Below are 18,395 nucleotides of genomic sequence, written 5' to 3' on the forward strand. Positions count from 1 at the left end.
CCATGATCCATGTACCTCCAACCAGGCCTCACCTCCAGCACTGGGGATTACAATTTGACATGTGATTTTGTTGGGACACAAACCCAAACCATGTAAGATGGCTTGATAGGGTCAACCTGGTGCTTAGCTAAATAGCAGGACCCAAGTTTCTGGGAAAGATGAGCAGCCCTAAGATAAAAGTACCATTATCTAACTAGTTTTTCTCACAGGCTCCACTGCCTTTTCAAAGCTGTGTGTATATTTCACACTGGTAACTCACCTACTCAGCCCAGTAAACAAGTCTCCAAACAAGTGAACAAGACCATTTCAACTAGTAATGTGTACTGTGTAGAAATTAAAGCAGAATTGAATGGCAGAGCAGAATGAGTAGGTGCTGGCCCAGTTGCTGGTCCCAGAAGGCTTCACAGAGGTGGAGACCTTTCTGAGACCCAATTGACAAAATGAGAAGATCCAGAGCAGAGTTTTCCACCTGTAGGGAACAGTAAGTGCAATAGACCTACCTTGGAACTTGGGGATCTTGTTTTTCCAGGAATGCAAGATAAGCTCATTTGTTTCTGGGGCATAGAGAGGAAGGAGAGAGGCGGGGGCAAAGCAGGTAGGGCCTTGTGTCTCACGTTAAATACTTTATTTGATATTCTTCAACTTGAGAAGGCACTGGAAGTTTAAAACAGCAGTTGATAAAATGTGACTTACACATTAAATAATCAGCTTAGTTCTGTGGAGAATGTATAGACAAGAGAAGCAGTTAGGCCATCTAAGTAATAATACAAGTGACAGTGATGGTTACTTAGACTTCTGTTTCCATATTCAAAATGTACACAAGTTAACTTGTAAATGGCTTTTATCACATTGAGGTGCTTTTTTAATACCTAATATGTTGACAGTTTTTAATCATGAAAAAGTGTTGAATTTTGTCAAATGCTTTTTCTGCATGTATTGTGATCATATGATCCCAATATAATATATAGTGTAGCACACTGTGTATCATATAGTGTATCAATTAACATATAGTATATCACATTGATTTGCATATGTTGATTCATTTAATGTTCTGTGAAATTCAGTTTGGCATTATTGCATCTATGTTCATCAGGAATATTAGCCTGTGATTTTCTTTTCTTGTTGCATCCTTGTCTGGCTTTGATATCGTGGTGGTGCTGGTCTTATAAAATGAGTTTGAAAGTATTCTCTTAAATTGTTTGGAAGTGTTTGAGGAGAATTTTTCTTAATTATTCTTTAAAACTTAGGAAGAAGTTATCATTGAAGACATTAGGTAATATGCTTTTATTCAATAGGAAACTTTTTTATTACTCATTTAATTTACTTATTAGTTATTGGTCTGTTCACATATTTTGTGTCTTCATGATTCAGTTTTAATAGGTTGTATGTTTCTAGGAATTTATGCATTTCTTCTAAGTTACCCAATTTGTTATATCATTGTTCATGGTAGTGTATTATCCTTTGTATTTCTGTGGTGTCAGTTGTAATGACCCTTATTTATAATTTCATTTTTGCCTCTTCTCTCTTTTTTTCTGTATCTGACTGAAGGTTTGTCAATTGTGTTGTCTTTTAAAAAAACCAGCTCTTAATTTCATTGATCTTTTCTATTGATTTTCTAGTCTTTATTTCATTTACTTCTGCTCTGATCTTTATTAGTTTTTTAATCTGATGACTTTAAGCTTAGTTTTTTTTTCCTAGTTCCTTGAGGTATAACATTAGATTATTAGAGATCTTGCACTTTTCCTAATGTAGGTGTTTATCAATTAAGCTTCTCTCTTAGAACTGCTTTTGCTGTAACTCCTAAGTTTTGTATATGTTCATTTTCATTTCTCTCAAGATATTTTTTGAATTTCCTTTGATTTATTCTTTGACCTGTTCAAGACTGTGTTGTTTAATTTTCACATAATTTTAAAATTTCCAATTTTCTTTCTGTTACTTCTTTCTAAGTTTATATCATTGTGGTCAGAAAAGATGCTTGACATGATTTAATCTTCTTACATTTGTTAAGATTTGTTATGTGGCCTAACGTGATCTATCCTGGAAAATGTTCCTTGCTGTTAGATGAAATGTTTTGTATATGTTTGACAGGTCCATTTGGTCTATAGTGCTGTTCAGGTCCTCTGCTTCCTTATTGATTATGTTTGGGTGATATATCTTTGGTTGAAATTGGGGTAATTAAGTCCCCTAATATTATTATTGTATTGCTATATACATGTATATACACATATGTATGTATAAATAGTAAATATTAAAAGAACTGCGGGATATATATATTATTGTGTTGCTATATATATGCATATATACATATATTTGCTTTATATATATAAAGTAGGTGCTCTGATGTTGGGTGCATATATATGTACAATTGTTATATCCCTCAGTTCTGTTAATATTTGCTTTATATATGTATATATATATATAAAGTAGGTGCTCTGATATTGGGCACACATGTATTTACAACTGTTATATTTTCCTGATGAATTGACTACTTTGTCATTATATAATGACCTTCTTTGTCTCTTGTGATAGTTTTCTTAAGTTCTATTTTATCTGATGTAAGTGTAGCTACCTCTGCTCTCTTTTAGTTACTGCTTGCATGGAGTATCTTTTCTTCATCTCTGCACTTTCAGCCTATGTAGATCCTTAAAGGTAAAGCCTCTGCACTTTCAGCCTATGTAGATCCTTAAAGGTAAAGTGAGTCTCTTGTAGGCAGCATATAATTGGATCTCATTTGTTTAAAACCTATTTAGCCACTCAGTGTCTATTCATTGGGGAATTTAATCCATTACAGTTAATAATATATGGTAAGTCCAAGCTCATATCATACTCAAAGGTGAAAAGCTAAAAGCTTTTTCTATAAGATAAGGAACAAGACAAGGATTCCCACTCTTACCAATTCTTAGTTAAAAAAGAAAGAAAAGGCATCCAGACTGGAAAGGAAGTAATGAAATTGTATCTGTTGGATCTTACCAAAATCAACATACAAAAATCAGTAGCATTTCTACACACTTAGAACCAACAATGCAAAAAAAGAAACAATTTCATTTACAATAGCATTAAAGACTAAAACATAACTAGGAGGCCGGGCGCGGTGGCTCAAGCCTGTAATCCCAGCACTTTGGGAGGCCGAGAGGATCACGAGGTCAAGATCGAGACCATCCTGGAACACGGTGAAACCCCGTCTCTATTAAGAAATACAAAAAACTAGCCGGGCGAGGTGGCGGGCGCCTGTAGTCCCAGCTACTCGGGAGGCTGAGGCCGGAGAATTAAACCCGGGAGGCGGAGCTTGCAGTGAGCTGAGATCCGGCCACTGCACTCCAGCCTGGGTGACAGAGCGAGACTCCGTCTCAAAAAAAAAAAAAAAAAAAAAACATAACTAGGAATAAATTTAAGGAGGAAAAAGATCTAGACAGTGAAAACTGTAAAACATTGAAGAAATTAAAGAACACAAATTAATGGAAACGTATCCTGTTTTCATATGTTAGAAAAATTAATATTGTTAAAAGTTCTATATTAACCAAGTAATCTATGGATTCAATGCAATCCCTATCAAAATTACAGTGGCATTTTTTATAGAAATAGAGAAATACATCTTTACATTTGCATGGAAACACAAAAGACTCCAAATAGCCAAAGAAATCTGGAGCCAAAAAACACAAAGCTGGAGGCATCACAGTACCTTACTGCAAAGTCTACTACAAATCTGTAGTATCAAAGCATGGCAGTGGCATATAAACAGACACATAGACCAGTGGAACAGCATAATGAGCCAAGAAGTAAACCCATGCATTTATGGTCACTTGATCTTTGTTAAAAATACCAAGAACACACAATGGGGAAAGGACAATCTCTTCAGTAAATGATTCTAGGAAAACTGGATAATCCACATGGGGAAGAATGAAATTAAATCCTCATCTCACACCATATACAAATATCAACCCTAAATAGTTAAAAGAATTAAAACATAATACCAGAAGCTGTAAAACTACTAGAAGAAAACAGGGAAAAAAACGTCCTTTTTTGGTGTGGTGCAGATTTTTTATTTGATTTATTTATATTTTTAAATTTTTAATTTCCATAGGTAATTGGGGAACAGGTGGTGGTTGGTTACATGAGTAAGTTCTTTAGTGGTGATTTGTGAGATTTTGGTGCACCCATCACTCAAGCAGTATACACTGCACCCAATTTGTAGTCTTTTATTCCTCACCCCCTTCCCACCCTTTCCCCTTGAGTCCCCAACATCCATTGTGTCATTCTTGTGCCTTTGCATTCTCACAGCTTAGCTCTCACTTATGAGTGAGAACATATGATGCTTGGTTTCCCATTCCTGAGTTATTCACTTAGAATAATAGTCTCTAATCCCATCCAGGTTGTTGTGAATGCTGTTAACTCATTCCTTTTTATGGGTGAGTAGTATTCCGTTATGTATATATATACCACCATTTGTTTATCCACTTATTGATTGATGGGCATTTGGGTTGGTTCCACATTGCAACTGCAATTTGTGCTGCTATAAATGTGCACATGTAAGACCTGAATAGATGTTTGTTCAAAGAAAACATTAAAATAGCCAACAAGTATATTAAAAGGTGCCCAGCATCATTAATCAGGGAAATGCAAATCAAACTACTTTGAGATACCACTTCACACCTGTTAGGATGGCTATTATCAAAAAGTCAAAAAAGACAGCAAATGTTGACAACGGTATGGAGAAAAGGGAACTTTTATACACTGTTGGTGGGAATATAGATTGGTACAGTCATTACACGAAAAGTATGAAGATTTCCAAAAGAAATTAAAAATAAACCTATCATATGACCCATGAATCCCTCTCCTGGGCATATACCCAAGGTAAATGAAATCATTACCTTGTAAAGATATCTGCATTTCTATGTTCATTGCAGTACTATTCACAGTAGCCAAGATACAGAAACAGCCTGTCTGTCAACTGATGAATGGATAAAGTTTTTTAAATTTTTATTTATTTATTTTTTGAGATGGAGTCTCGCTCTGTCACCCTGGCTGGAGTGCAGTGTCACCATCTCAGCTCACTGCAACCTCTGCTTCCCATGCTCAAGGGATCCTCCAGCCTCAGCCTCCTGAGTAGCTGGGATTATAGGCATGTGCCACCATGCCCAGTTAATTTTTCTATTTTTAGTAGAGACGGGGTTTCACCATGTTGGCCAGGCTGGTCTGGAACTTCTGACCTCAAGTGATCGGCCTGCCTCAGCCTACCAAAGTGCTGGGGTTACAGGTGTGAGCCACATGCTCAGCCAAGAAATCCTGATACATATACACAATGGAATATTTTTCAGTCCTAAAAATGAACAAAATCTTGCCATTTGCCACAATGTGGATGAGCCTGGAGGATGTTATACTAAGTGACATAAGCCAGACACAGAAAGAAAAATATTGCATGATCTCATTTGTGGAATGTTAGAAAAAGAAAAGAGAAAAATTCAAATATACAGAGATAGAGAATAAAATAGTGGTTACCAACAGCAGGAGTGTGGGATGGAGGAAAAATGAGGAAATGGTCAGAGGATAAAAGATAACATAGATATAGGATGAACAGGTTGAGAGATTTCATGTACCACATGAAGATTATAGGTAATAAAATTGTCTTGCCAGATGTGGTTGCACATGCCTGTAATCCCAGCACTTTGGGAGGTCAAGGCAGAAGGATCGTTTGAGCCCAGGAGTTCAAGACCTGCTTGGGCAACATAATTGAGCTCCCCTCCCTGCAAAATAAATAAATAAATAGTACTAGATTAATGCTAAATGAATATATTTCAACTACTCTAGTCACAAAGACACAAAACAATGAAACAATGGGCATGTGAGATGATGGATATGTTGATTTGCTTCACTGTCGTAACCTTTTTGCTACCTATATGTTCTGTAGAAGCATGTTGTATATCTTAAATATAGATAAAAAATTTTAATAAATAGAACTGCCAGCAATCCCACTACCAGGTGTTAAAAGGAAAAAGCCTTAGACTTTTACATTTAACATAGTTTATTTGAACAAAGCAAAAAACAACCCTTGAGTCAGGCAGTCCCCAGAGCCAAAACAGGTTCAGGGTACTCTATCCAACAAGGTGATCCGGCAGCATTTATAAAAAATGGTATTGAGGTCTAGGGACAACTTAATTAGTCACAGCTTCATTGGTTTATTGGTTACAGAACCTCCTGCAATTAATTGAAGTACAGCGACTATGATTAAACTCTATATTGCTTTGGACTGTTGAGCTGAGTGCAGGAGCCAAGTCTAAATCAATGGCCTTTTACAATTTTGCTTAACAATTACCCTCTTTTGGTCATGCTCTTAGCAACTAAAGTGTGACCAAAATTAGGGAAATTGGTGCTACTCTCAGTCACCATTGTGTTGGGTTTCTGGTCTCAACATGTCATTCATAGGTTATGGTGTCCCCATAATCATACATTTATTTAAGTTTTTGTCATTTCAGGCTGAAGGGAAACCATTTAGCATTCATCAGATGGCTGCGTGTAGACATTTGAGACTTTTTGAGAAAATACCGTTCATGAGGGAGACTATTATGACTTTTAGGAGAATAATACCAAGAATTTGAAGTATGCGCCTTAGCCAGGGTCCTCATGAACCAAGTCAATTCAAATGGATTACCCAAAGAATGAACCAGATTAGTCTATTCATTTTAGCTTAATAGCCTGTTCATTGATAATTTTGGTAACTGAGTCCCTACAATGCTCAATGTATTTATTCACATGCAACAAAAAGTATTAGTGACTAGTTAAAATCCTCCTTGTTCAGCTAGTAGGTATTCTAGCATCCCATGACTTGGTTAAATTAAAACAGAATGAGAACAAGTGAGTCTCGAAGTCTGATTACAGTATTATCCTATGCAGGGAAAGAGGTAGCCATAGCAAAGATAAGAAAGGTAAGAGTCTCATTATGATTAGTCTTGTTCTTGCATTTTGGGAAAGGCTGTTCACATCTAAGATGCTGTCTACTTCTGGGGAAGCTTGTCCCTAGTCAGCTTTACCTTAAAGTCTCCAACAAGTATACAGTTCAAGAAGTCTGGAAGGATTCTCCTGAGTTGTGAGATGAAGACCAAAGACTTGAGGCAACAAAGATCCACAGTAGTGTGGGCAATGAGAAGAATCTGGCATAATTCCCTCCAATGTGGTTCAAAAGAAGTCCTTTTCTGATATCATTTCCAGAAGACCCAGTAATCAGATTTCTAGATCATGAAAGATCTAATTATCTTCAGTTGATAAGTCATGAAGGGCTTGCTTTACCTGGTGAAAATATTCTTTGGGACAATGTATTGAAACCTTGCAGTATTTACTCATATGAGAGTTTAAGAGAATTGAAGATATATGAAGTGAAGTTTCATCACTAGTGCATAGGCCCTCCAGCAACCATTCCACAAAGGACCAATCCATGCTTTCCAGTGGAGTGGGTCTGATCGCTATTAAAGCCAATAAGAGTGCCTTTGGCCAAAGTAATCCAATTGATTCAGTCAACTGATTCAGTTAACTTCCATTGATTCAGTTAACTTCATCAGTTGATTCTCTTAACTGCCATTATGTTTGTAATACCTTATTTAACCGTCCCACAACTTTTGTCCAGTAAAACAAACACCTCCATCACTGGAGACCCCTCCAAGAATGCCACATAAAGTAAATACATTTTTTTTTTTTTTGAGACAGAGTCTTGCTCTGTCACCCAGGCTGGAGTGCAGTGGCATGATCTCGGCTCACTGCAACCTCCGCCTCCTGGGTTCAAGCGATTCTCCTCTCTCAGGCTCCCAAGTAGCTGGATTACAGGTGTGTGCCACCATGCCTGGCTGATTTTCTGTATTTTTAGTAGAGACAGGGTTTCACTGTGTTAGCCAAGATGGTCTCTATCTCCTGACCTCGTGATCCGCTTGCCTGGGTCTCCTAAATTGCTGAGATTATAGGCATGAGCCACTGCACCTGGCCAGGAAACACATTTTTAAATGACCTTTCACCTACTGCTCTAGTATTCGCCCTTCTGCATACGGAAACTTCTACAAAACTGGAACACAGACTACTGGAAGAACATATTCATATTTCATTAAAACTAGCAATCAAAATTTCTCTGTAAATGTTCAAGTGGTTCATCAGATAGCAGGAGTATGCCACCTGAAGTTTTGATTGTCTCCCTAGGATTATGGGCTTGACAACCAAACACTGGTTATAAACAATTTTAGCAATTTTAGAAGAGTCACCATGCCAATACTTTTAAAAATTTGTATTATTTTGTCTGCTCCATGATGGGTTATGGAGGGCAGAACCTTCAGCAATGGAAACTTTAAAGACCTGGGAAAGACCAGGTGGCTGTCCAGGCCCTCCATGAGTCCATACACATTGAATTTACATTGATTTTACTTCCCTTCAAATATCAGTCTTGTTCCTCCAACTCAGGTACATAGCACTGTCCATTAAACAGGCTACTACAGGCAATTTGATTTGAATCTGTCTTAAGAAGTTCATTCAAATTGCATATCTTTATAATTTCAGCACTGGCTGACCCAGCATGAAAATCTGTTAAAGTATTTCCCTGGTTTCAATCAACTTCTGTTCTGCCTCGTATTCGACTAGCAATCTTATGAAACACTTAGTTTGTTCATAAAAGTTCCTGGAATTCTTACCTAGTGCCATGGCATATTTTCGAAGTTACCGGAATTCTGTACTTGTCAGAATTCTTTCCACAAAATTCCCTGAAGATGAAACACTTCAGGCCATAGTAAATAAGTAACCATTTGTGCATGACAAGACTTGAAATGTCCATAAAGATCTGATGAGAGTTCATTACAATCATGATGCAATTGACATGGAAATTCCATTACTTCTGTTGTATACAACATCTTAAGATAATAACTGGAATTATGATGGACAGCATTACACCAGGATGATCAGATTTATATAAATTTTATACTATTTCTGAAATACATATGAATAACACATCCATACAAATATAGCTCAAAGAAGGTCTAGCATCACTTACTATTTGAAAATGCTTTCCATACAGTTTAATATATCAAATAATCCTAATTAGTTTAATATATCCCTTTCAGATATTTCAGGGGCCCTTCTGGAATGCAACAAAGTCAATTCAAAGTCGAAAGACTTATAATTAAAAATTTAATTTTGGGAAGTTTGTCAAAAATATCAAAGTTTAAAACACTTGATAAAAATGAAGACACAGGTCACTGTGAATAATACTAGTCATTTTTTTAACAAAAATTACAAAATATTTCAAAGACAAATACAGAAGGCTATACAGTCGCAGAAAAATCTCAGCTCTGTTAAAAGAAAACTGTCTTCTTAAGTGACTGAAAACCAAATAACATGAATCAGAAGAAATTATCTTGGTAAACGTAGAATTTTTGTTTACCTAGGCCAGTTTCCCAAAATGTAAATGAAACCTCTCACAATTTTTTATTTAGAGCAGCTCAATATGCTGATGAAAACTTTAACACAGGGACCAAATTCCAGTTTTTCACTGATGTACTTTTGATGATAATGCTCAATTATTAGAAAAACTTATAAATAATTCCCTTCTAATTGTAGCCAGCTTGATTACTTATAAAATTCCTTTCACAAGATTCATCTTCTCCAGCTTTCTTATGCATCGATTTTATCTATATCTTTCCTTCCTTCCTTTATTCATTCTGAAATCAGCTTTAAACAACTTCCAAACTAGACATAATTACTCTTTTCCTTGACAAGAACACATCTTTTATGACTTATAGCTTCACTTACCAAAAACATGTCTTACTTTCTTCAAATAAGGAATTATTATTTCTAGTTCTAATTACCATATGTTAGTTTATATATATATATATATATATATAATTTATATATATATATTTATATATATATATTTTTTTTTGAGACAGAATCTCACTCTCTCACCCAGGCTGGAGTGCAGTGATGCAGTTTCGGCTCACTGCAACCTCCGCCTCCTGAGTTCAAGCGATTTTCCTGCCTCAGCTGCCCAAGTAGCTGGGATTACAGGCATGTGCCACCATGCCCAGCTAATTTTTTTTTTTTCTGTATTCTTAATAGAGACAGGGTTTCACCATGTTGGCCAGGCTGGTCTTGAACTCCTGACCTCAAGTGCTCCACCCGCCTTGGCTTCCCAATGTTAATCAGAATTTTAACTCTTAGTAACTTTAGTTTCTAGTGACAACTTAGTGAGTTGTTTTTTATTTTTTTCTTTCTTTCTTTTTTTTGGGGGGGCATCTTGCTCTGTCAACCCAGGCTAGAGTACAGTGACACAATCATAGCTCACTGTAGCCTCAACTTCCTGGGCTCAAGTGATCCTCCCACCTCAGCCTCCTGAGTAGCTGGGACTACTCCCATCACACCCAGCTAATTTTTAAAATTTGTAGAAATGGAGTCTCACTATGTAGCAATCCTCCTGCATCAGCCTCCCCAAATTCAGGGATTACAGATATAAGCCATCATATCCCACCAAAGTGAGCAATTTTGAACTGTTTTATATCAACATTTTGTAAATGAAGCCCATTTCATAATTTTAGAAACATGTTTCCTCATAATGCAATCCCTTTCATGTTTATTAATACCCCGATATACTTAGCTTCTTTATATCATAGAAAAAGATGTATCACTAGCAGAATTTATCCATTTTCAAACATTAACCTGTGATACTAGCACTATGTCTGGTACCAGATAAATGACAACAAAAATGGCTGACATGAGTTCAATTCAACCATTCATCTATTTGCAGATACTAACACAGAACACAGGGAATGAATAATCCTTTTCTTCATAGCACTTAAAAATTATTAATATTCTGACGTGTACTGCATACATGTGTACATCTAGATCTTCTGTGACACTGCATGATGGAAGAAACTACATCTACCTTGTTTACCATTACTTCCCTGGCCCTGGTAGGATGTTACACATACTAAATAGTCAAATATCAGTTAAAGAAATGAATATGGCCATGCTGAGATCACGCCACTGCACTCCAACCTGGGCGACAGAGCAAGACTCTGTCTCAGAAAAAACAAAAAAAGAAAATGCACAGAAATGGACAAACTCACATATATTTTGTAAATTAAAATTACAGCAAGCCACCTCTCCCCTTAATACTAGCCTTCCTTAATTGCCCCCACAGACTTTTAGTAAGGCTCTCAATTTTGAAGCACCTGTAAATTTGAAGGCCAAAGTAATAAAAAAAATTGGTGCTTATCTAAAGTTTTTAATAAAGAACAGAAAAACCCACATCTTCCTGTCTCTCTCATTCAGTTAGGTGGCTTTGTCATTCCCAGTGTAACAAGAGATGGAAGTTTATTCTTAGGAAAATTGAAGCTGAGAGCCTGAACTCAGGGACTCCAGGCACAAATGAGGATGAGAGTGAGCGGCCTGGCTGAAAAGGGGAATAATACTCAGCTAATACTGAGATGGTGGAAACAAACACAAGATGAGGGCACACTGCATTCAGTGGAAGGGAGTAGCCCTAGAGAGCTGCTCCACCCACAGTACATCTTGCATGACCAAGGAATAAACTTTTATGCGATAGGTAAAAGCCTCATTGTCCCTGTACTGCAGTAGGCAGGCAGCCTACAGCTGCAGAGAGCTGCCTCACTCAAGGCCATGCCTCTTCCCAGTTTGGCCCACATCCAGTGACTGCTCAGCGCTGCAGCATAAAGCTTGGCCAACTCTGCTGAATTCAGGACGCCCCGGAAGGGCCATTTGAGCTCCAGAGCTGCCTGCAGGATCCGCTGAGACTATCTTTGGCCCTGAGCCACAGATAAACTTTTCCCTGAGCTCAAAACTGCTTCCTTCCTCTTTCTTTCTCAGATATGGATCCTAAGGGCACTCTTTAAGAAAGATCTTTGTGCTGAAGTCTTAGAGTGTGCTCTGTAGTGAACCTGACTGCAACTGTACTTTAGGTTTGTTTGTGTTTCAAAGAACATAATTTCCATGAGAGAATAAAGATCAATGCCCCCTGCTGAAATTATAGTTCTTCTTTGCATGGTTATTCAGTGATGTGAAGAGATAGAAATGGCCACATGAGAATCTCAACTTCCAATTTATGGAATTATTGCTGTGACCCTCCCCCGCTGCCAATGAAAATATGTCCCTTTGAACACCCGAAGTCACAAAGACAAAAAGCAAACATTTTGCCTTTGGCAGGCATGATGGATCATTCCCAGTTTTTCACCCAGATTTACTGGAACCACGCTCTCTGGCTCTGAGAGGAACGGCCCTACGTCCAGAGCAATGGGCTCTCACATGCATTGCGACTGGAAATGTGACATCATACAGCTGCTTTGAAAACTGTGTGTCAGTCTTCCATAAACCTAAGCAGACATCTATGCCTAGAAGGTCTTCCCCTAATTATCTACCCAATTCATAAGAATCAAGAACTATGAAAAATGCATATGTCTTTGAACAGGTAAATAGAAAAACTGTAGCGTATTAAAATATTATTCAGCAGTAAAAAGTAATGAACTCTGGCACATGCAACAGGATAGATGGATCTTACAAACATATGATTTGGGAAAAAGAAAAACCAGATCGAATGGAAAACATACTGTACAATTGCATTTATATTCATTTAAAAAATAAGCCAACCTAAGCTGTGGTCATAGAATTTAGAACATGATTACCTACGGTGGGAATTAACTGGAAAGTTCCAGGCTGTGGGAATGACCTACATCTTGTTTTGGGTAATGATTACATGGGTTTATATAATTGTTAAAACTCACCGATGTGGAGACCTAAGATCTATAAGTTTTATTGCATGTGTTTTAAACTGGAGAAAACTGAATAGGAGCCAACATAGGGGAGCTGGAAAAGTGGGAACCATCTTAAGAAACTCTGGAAAGCTAAATTCTAGGTTGGCAGGGAAAAAAAGCTGGAGAGCAACATAATCCCCAGTGCAGAACCAAAAGGAATGAAGATTTTGTGACACCAGGTACTCCTGGAGTTGGGAATAAAAGTGAGGCTAAACAGAGGTTGGGTTGGAAATCTGTTGGAGAAGTGTCAGTTTCTTGGGTCAGCTCCATCAAGTTAGCATCTGGATGCCTGCTTCCACCCACCCCAGTGGAAAGTGAGACTTTCTCACTCTTATATTGAGGCGAATAATTGGCAATTAAAATTAGGTGATAATGTTGGGTTGTGGCTAAGGAAATGGAGAGAAATAAAGAAGTTCTGAAAAATCTCAGATGATTGATAGCTTAGCTCACATTCTAATTTGGAATGTTAGAATTGAACATCTGCTTGTTATCCTTCAGCGACATCTCAGTCTCTTTCCAGGCAGATAGATGCCCTGGGACACCTAAAATTTAAAAAATATATATTGAGTTGTGAAGACAAGAAACATAGGCACGTAGAGAATTTTTAGAAAATATTGCTCCTATTGCACTCCTGTTTCTACTCAGCTACTTTGTCAGTATTTTGCATTATTTTGCCAAACAAAAGCAAGCAATGGTACAGCTAAAGTAGTTCCTAAATTAGCCTTTAGAAAATTCAGGAAGTTGCTTGTGGTTGTGGAGGGCTTCTTCAAGCAATTGTAGTTAGAATTCTATGTTACTTTATTTTGACACATTCAGTTTGGACTGCTCTTCTTGACAGATGGTGCCCATATTCAGCTGTTTGCCCATGTTCAATATTAACCTTTTGCCATGCTGTATTCTATTTTGGAAAATCAAGAAACATTGATAATGAAAACTAAAGGCAAGTGTAGAGTCATCTTTGCCCTCTCCCGTGACCTCCATTGCTAGGCTTCACTTCATTTCTGAGAAATAATAATCTTGTGTTCTCTGAACATTCTTCACGTTTATACACATAATTTTACACAGCCAAGATAATATGTCAGGTGTGGCTTTACCAACTTCTCCTCCTCCCCGCCCCCCATTTAAAAACTTAATGTTACAAGTTCTGAATACATTGCTATATATATAGATCCTAGTGACTCCAGCTGAGTCAATCGATCTGTGTAATTTTTCATTTTATTTCCCTGCTGATGGAGAAGTAGATTATTTCCACATCTTTCTTACCTTAATGCTTTATTGAACAGCTGTGTACATAGAATTGAGTTCCTTGGTTATATTTCTACTCATTTTCAATTTTTGTAGGAACAGCTATATTGGTGTACAATTTCTATCTCCATTAGAGCAGTGTGACCATTCTGGTTTTCCCATATGTTGGCCCATTTTTATATTGTCAGATCCTTTCACCTTTTTCTTATATAAATTGATTTCTTTTTAAAGTATCACTGCATTTTCTCAATTACTAGTGATCTTGTACATCTCCTCATATTTACTGGCCATTTGGATTTCCTTTGTTCAGGTTGCCTGTTCTAAGCCTTTGCTCACTTCTTTTGGGTTGACTCTTGTTTTGTTTATTGATCTCTAGAAGTTTTCAGGAAACTCATTTATTGTCTATTTTATGTATGATAAAACTATTCTATGCTGTGTCTTGTCTCTTAATTTTTTTGTGTCATTATTACACCGAAATTGGTTAAGTATATCAGACATTTCCATCATTGTTTGTGCTTTTGGTTCTTCTTTAGGGCATTTTATCCTACCTTGAATGGATAACACATTCTTCAATATATTTTCAAATAGTCTTGAAGTTTTCCTTTGTACAGCATGTGTTTAATCTATCAGTAATTTACTTATCTAAGTAGTGTGAGGTAGAGCTCTATTATTCCCCCCAAAAAGGCCACTATCATTTCACCTATTGAATAATTAATTCCTCTTCACAGGATTGGTATGGCACTTTCATTATATACAGATTCCCACCTGCACAGTTGAGCCTTGAACAACATAGGTTTGAACTGCATGTGTCTACTCATACGTGGATTTTTTTCAATAACTATATTGGTAAATATCTTGGACATTCAGAACAATTTGAAAAATCTGTGAGACAAATCTTGTGGTTTAGAACTATTGAAAAATGAAAGTAATTATGTATGTTATGAATGCATTAAATACATGTATATAATGTGTATGTTATCATTTATTACTGTAAAACATACACAAATCTGTTTTTAAAAGTTAAAATTTATCAAAACTTACTTACACACAGATCATACATGGTGCCAATTTCAGGTGAGATAAATGTAAACAAATGTAAAGATTTAGTATTAAATCATAACTGCATAGAATTAACTGTAGTACCCCTTGTACTACTGTAAGAATTTTGTAGCCACATCCTGTCACTATCGAGGAGAGCTCCGGTGTTGCGCGTATCCTCTTAAAACGCTGTGGGACGCTAATAATCTACACATGAGCAAATATACTCAGTCAATTGCAGGTTCCTGAGCATTTTTCATATTTAGTACAATATCATAAAGTTTGAATAACACCGTGAAACCCATATGAAGTACCACTAGTGATCCTGGAAGTATTCCCAAGAGGCAGAGAAAAGTCATGACATTACAAAAAGTTGCATTGCTTGATGCATAGTGTAGACTGAGGTCTGCAGTGACGTTACCAGCCATTTCAGACAGACTGTTTATCTTCTAAACAGATGAAGTAAATTGAAGGTATCCAGAAATACAGTACAGTACTTTAAATGCATTTTCTCTTCCTTATGATTTTCTTAAAAACATTTTCTTTTCTCTAGCTTACTTTATTGTAAAAATACAGTATATAATACATGTAACATACAAAATATGTGTTAATCAACTATTTATATTATCAGTAAGGCTTACAGTCAACAATAGGCTATTAGTAGTTAAGTTTTTAGGGAAGTCAAAAGTTACTCAAGAAGTTTCAACTACACAGAAGTTCAATGTCCCTAACCCTCTCCTTGTTCAAGGGTCAACTGCACATGCACATATGTCTGGCCTCTGTGTTCTGTACTTAGATGTATTGTTAATTTCAGCTCAACTATCACAGTTTGGTAAGGGAGAAGTCATTTGTCCTTTTTTTAGGTATCATTTTGGAGATTCTTGTTTAAATCTCTGACTCTAACACTCGCTAGCTTTATCACCTTGAACAAACTGCTTAATGTCCCCATGACTGGGTTTTGTCATCTGAAAAACAGAGATAACATTTTTCTTATAGGTTATTATGAAGATTAAATGAGTTATTCTGTGCAGAGTAAATTGAACAGTGTTTGGCATTTTATAGCCACCGTGTATGTTAGCTATTTTAAAGAACAGTTTTGATATTAGAGATTAAGAGGGATTTCTGTTCATCAAAACATATGGAGAAGGAGAGAAAAGACCAACCAAGGAGTGTGAACAGATATTGTATTACTCATCTCTAATAAAGAGCTAATATCCAGTATACATAAAGAGCTAGCACAGAGACAGCAAACCCAGTAGAGAAATGGACAAATACATAATAGTCACTTCATGAGTGAGAATATCCCATTGGCCAATAAACATATGAAAAAAATGCTCACTCTCATTTGTAATCAGGAAAATGAAATCCTTCCTTCCTTCCTTCCTTCTTTCTTTCCTTCCTTCCTTCTCTCCTTCTCTCTCTTTTTTCTTTCTTTCTCTCTCTCTTTCTCTTTCTCTTTCTTTCCCTTCCTTTCTTCCTTCCTTCTCTCCTTCTCTCTTTTTTCTTTCTCTCTCTCTCTTTCTTTCTTTCTCTTTCTCTTTCTTTTCCTTCCTTCCTCCCTCCCCCTCCCTCCCTCCCTCCCTCCCTCCCTCCCTCCCTCCCTTCCTTCCTTCCTTCCTTCCTTCCTTCCTTCCTTCCTTCCTTCCTTCCTTCCTTCCTTCCTTCCTTCCTTCCTTCTCTCCTTTTCTCTCTCTCTTTCTTTCCCTTTCCCTTTCCTTTCCTTTCTCTCTTTCTTTCTTTCTGGGTCTCAGCCCAGGCTGGGCTGCAGTATCAGGATCACAGCTCACTGTACCTCGACCTTCTGGATTCAGGTGATCCTCTCACCTCAGCCTCCCAAGTAGCTGGGACTACAGACGTGCACTACCACACCCAGCTGACTTTTCTATTTTATATAGAGATGAGGTTTTGCATGTTGCCTAGGTTGGTCTCCAACTACTGGGCTCAAGTAATCTGGCCATCATGACCTCCTGAAATGTTGGGATTACAGGTGTGAGTCACCATTTTTAAAAAAAAAGTTACAGGGTCTCACTCTGTCGCCCAGGCTGGAATTCAGGGGTATAATGATAGTAAATACAAATTTAATGAGACATCACCACAATCTCACCTGACTGGCTATAACCAAAAAGTCTGATATTTGCCAAAGATTTGCAAAAGTGAAGAGCAATGAGTACCCTCATACACAGCTAGCAAGTGTGTAAATTGGTAACAACTGTTAAAAAAACAATTTACCATTGTAAAGTTTGAATTCACATACAGTTGTCCCTTGATATTCTGGGGGGTGAAGGGGGTGAATTTTAGGTCCGAGTGTTCTCAGGATGTACAAGTCCCTTATATAAAATAACTTAGTATGTGCATGTAACCTATGCATGTCCTCCCATAGACTTTAAATCATCTCTAGATTACTTATAATTCTTATTACAATGCAAATATTATGTAGTTGTTCACTGAAATGTTTTTTATTTGTTATTTTTATTGTTTTTTTCCTCATTTTCTGAATATTTTCAACCCACAGTTGGTTGAATTCACTGATACTGAACACAGAGGTTACAGAGGGCTGACTGTATTGTACAACAAGGTATCCATTTATAGATAAGAGGACACATGAGCTCCAGTATACATGTCTAAGCATGTTCTGAGTAACACTGTTTTTAAAAGGCCCAAGTGAAAACAATCCAAATGCCCATCAACAGCAGAAACATTTATACCATTGAACACATTATGGCAAGGCAACAAGACCAAGTACAGTACACGGAACAATATAGATGAGGGAAATAACACATGAAAATACATTAAAATACAAAAAAGCATTATTCTATTTATATAAGTTTATATAACACTTTCAAAATGAGAAACATTTTAATTAATTTATTTAGAATTTTGCAGAGGAGTTTTGTCTCTTCTCCTCAATTTGTTAATTTATTTAATCATTTAGCTATAACATCATGAACTTATATTTATTTTATACTTTGGATTATAATTCAATTCTACTTCGGTTATTTTGTTGCTCAATTTCTTTGATATTTGGCCACCGGGAACTGTTTGCATTGGTTTCTGTGCCCCTCTAACATAATCCCATCAATGCTATTATTTGTTTTGTATTTACCACACCCTTATTTTCCAGATGGTTGGATCACAGGGGTGTTTCTTATGAATAGTTAAGCACTATTCTCCCAGTGCTGTTGTTGTGGTAGAGTTCCCAGAAGATCTGGTTGTTTAAAACTGTGCAGCACCTGCACCCTCTCTGTAATTCTCCTGCTCCAACCAGGTAAGATGTGCCTGCTTTCCCTTTACCTTTTGCCATGATTGTAAGTTTCCTGAGGCCTG

General features: G+C 36.9%; 1 protein-coding gene across 2 annotated transcripts in view; it reads right to left on the bottom strand.

Annotated features, from left to right (window-relative positions):
- CWC15 (CWC15 spliceosome associated protein homolog) overlaps window positions 1–18,395 on the bottom strand; it is a 408,388-nt gene that overhangs the window by 36,032 nt on the left and 353,961 nt on the right. The window lies entirely within an intron of this gene.

The sequence above is a fragment of the Macaca thibetana genome, chromosome 14 (genome assembly GCF_024542745.1).
Source record: "Macaca thibetana thibetana isolate TM-01 chromosome 14, ASM2454274v1, whole genome shotgun sequence".
Lineage (NCBI taxonomy): Eukaryota > Metazoa > Chordata > Mammalia > Primates > Cercopithecidae > Macaca > Macaca thibetana.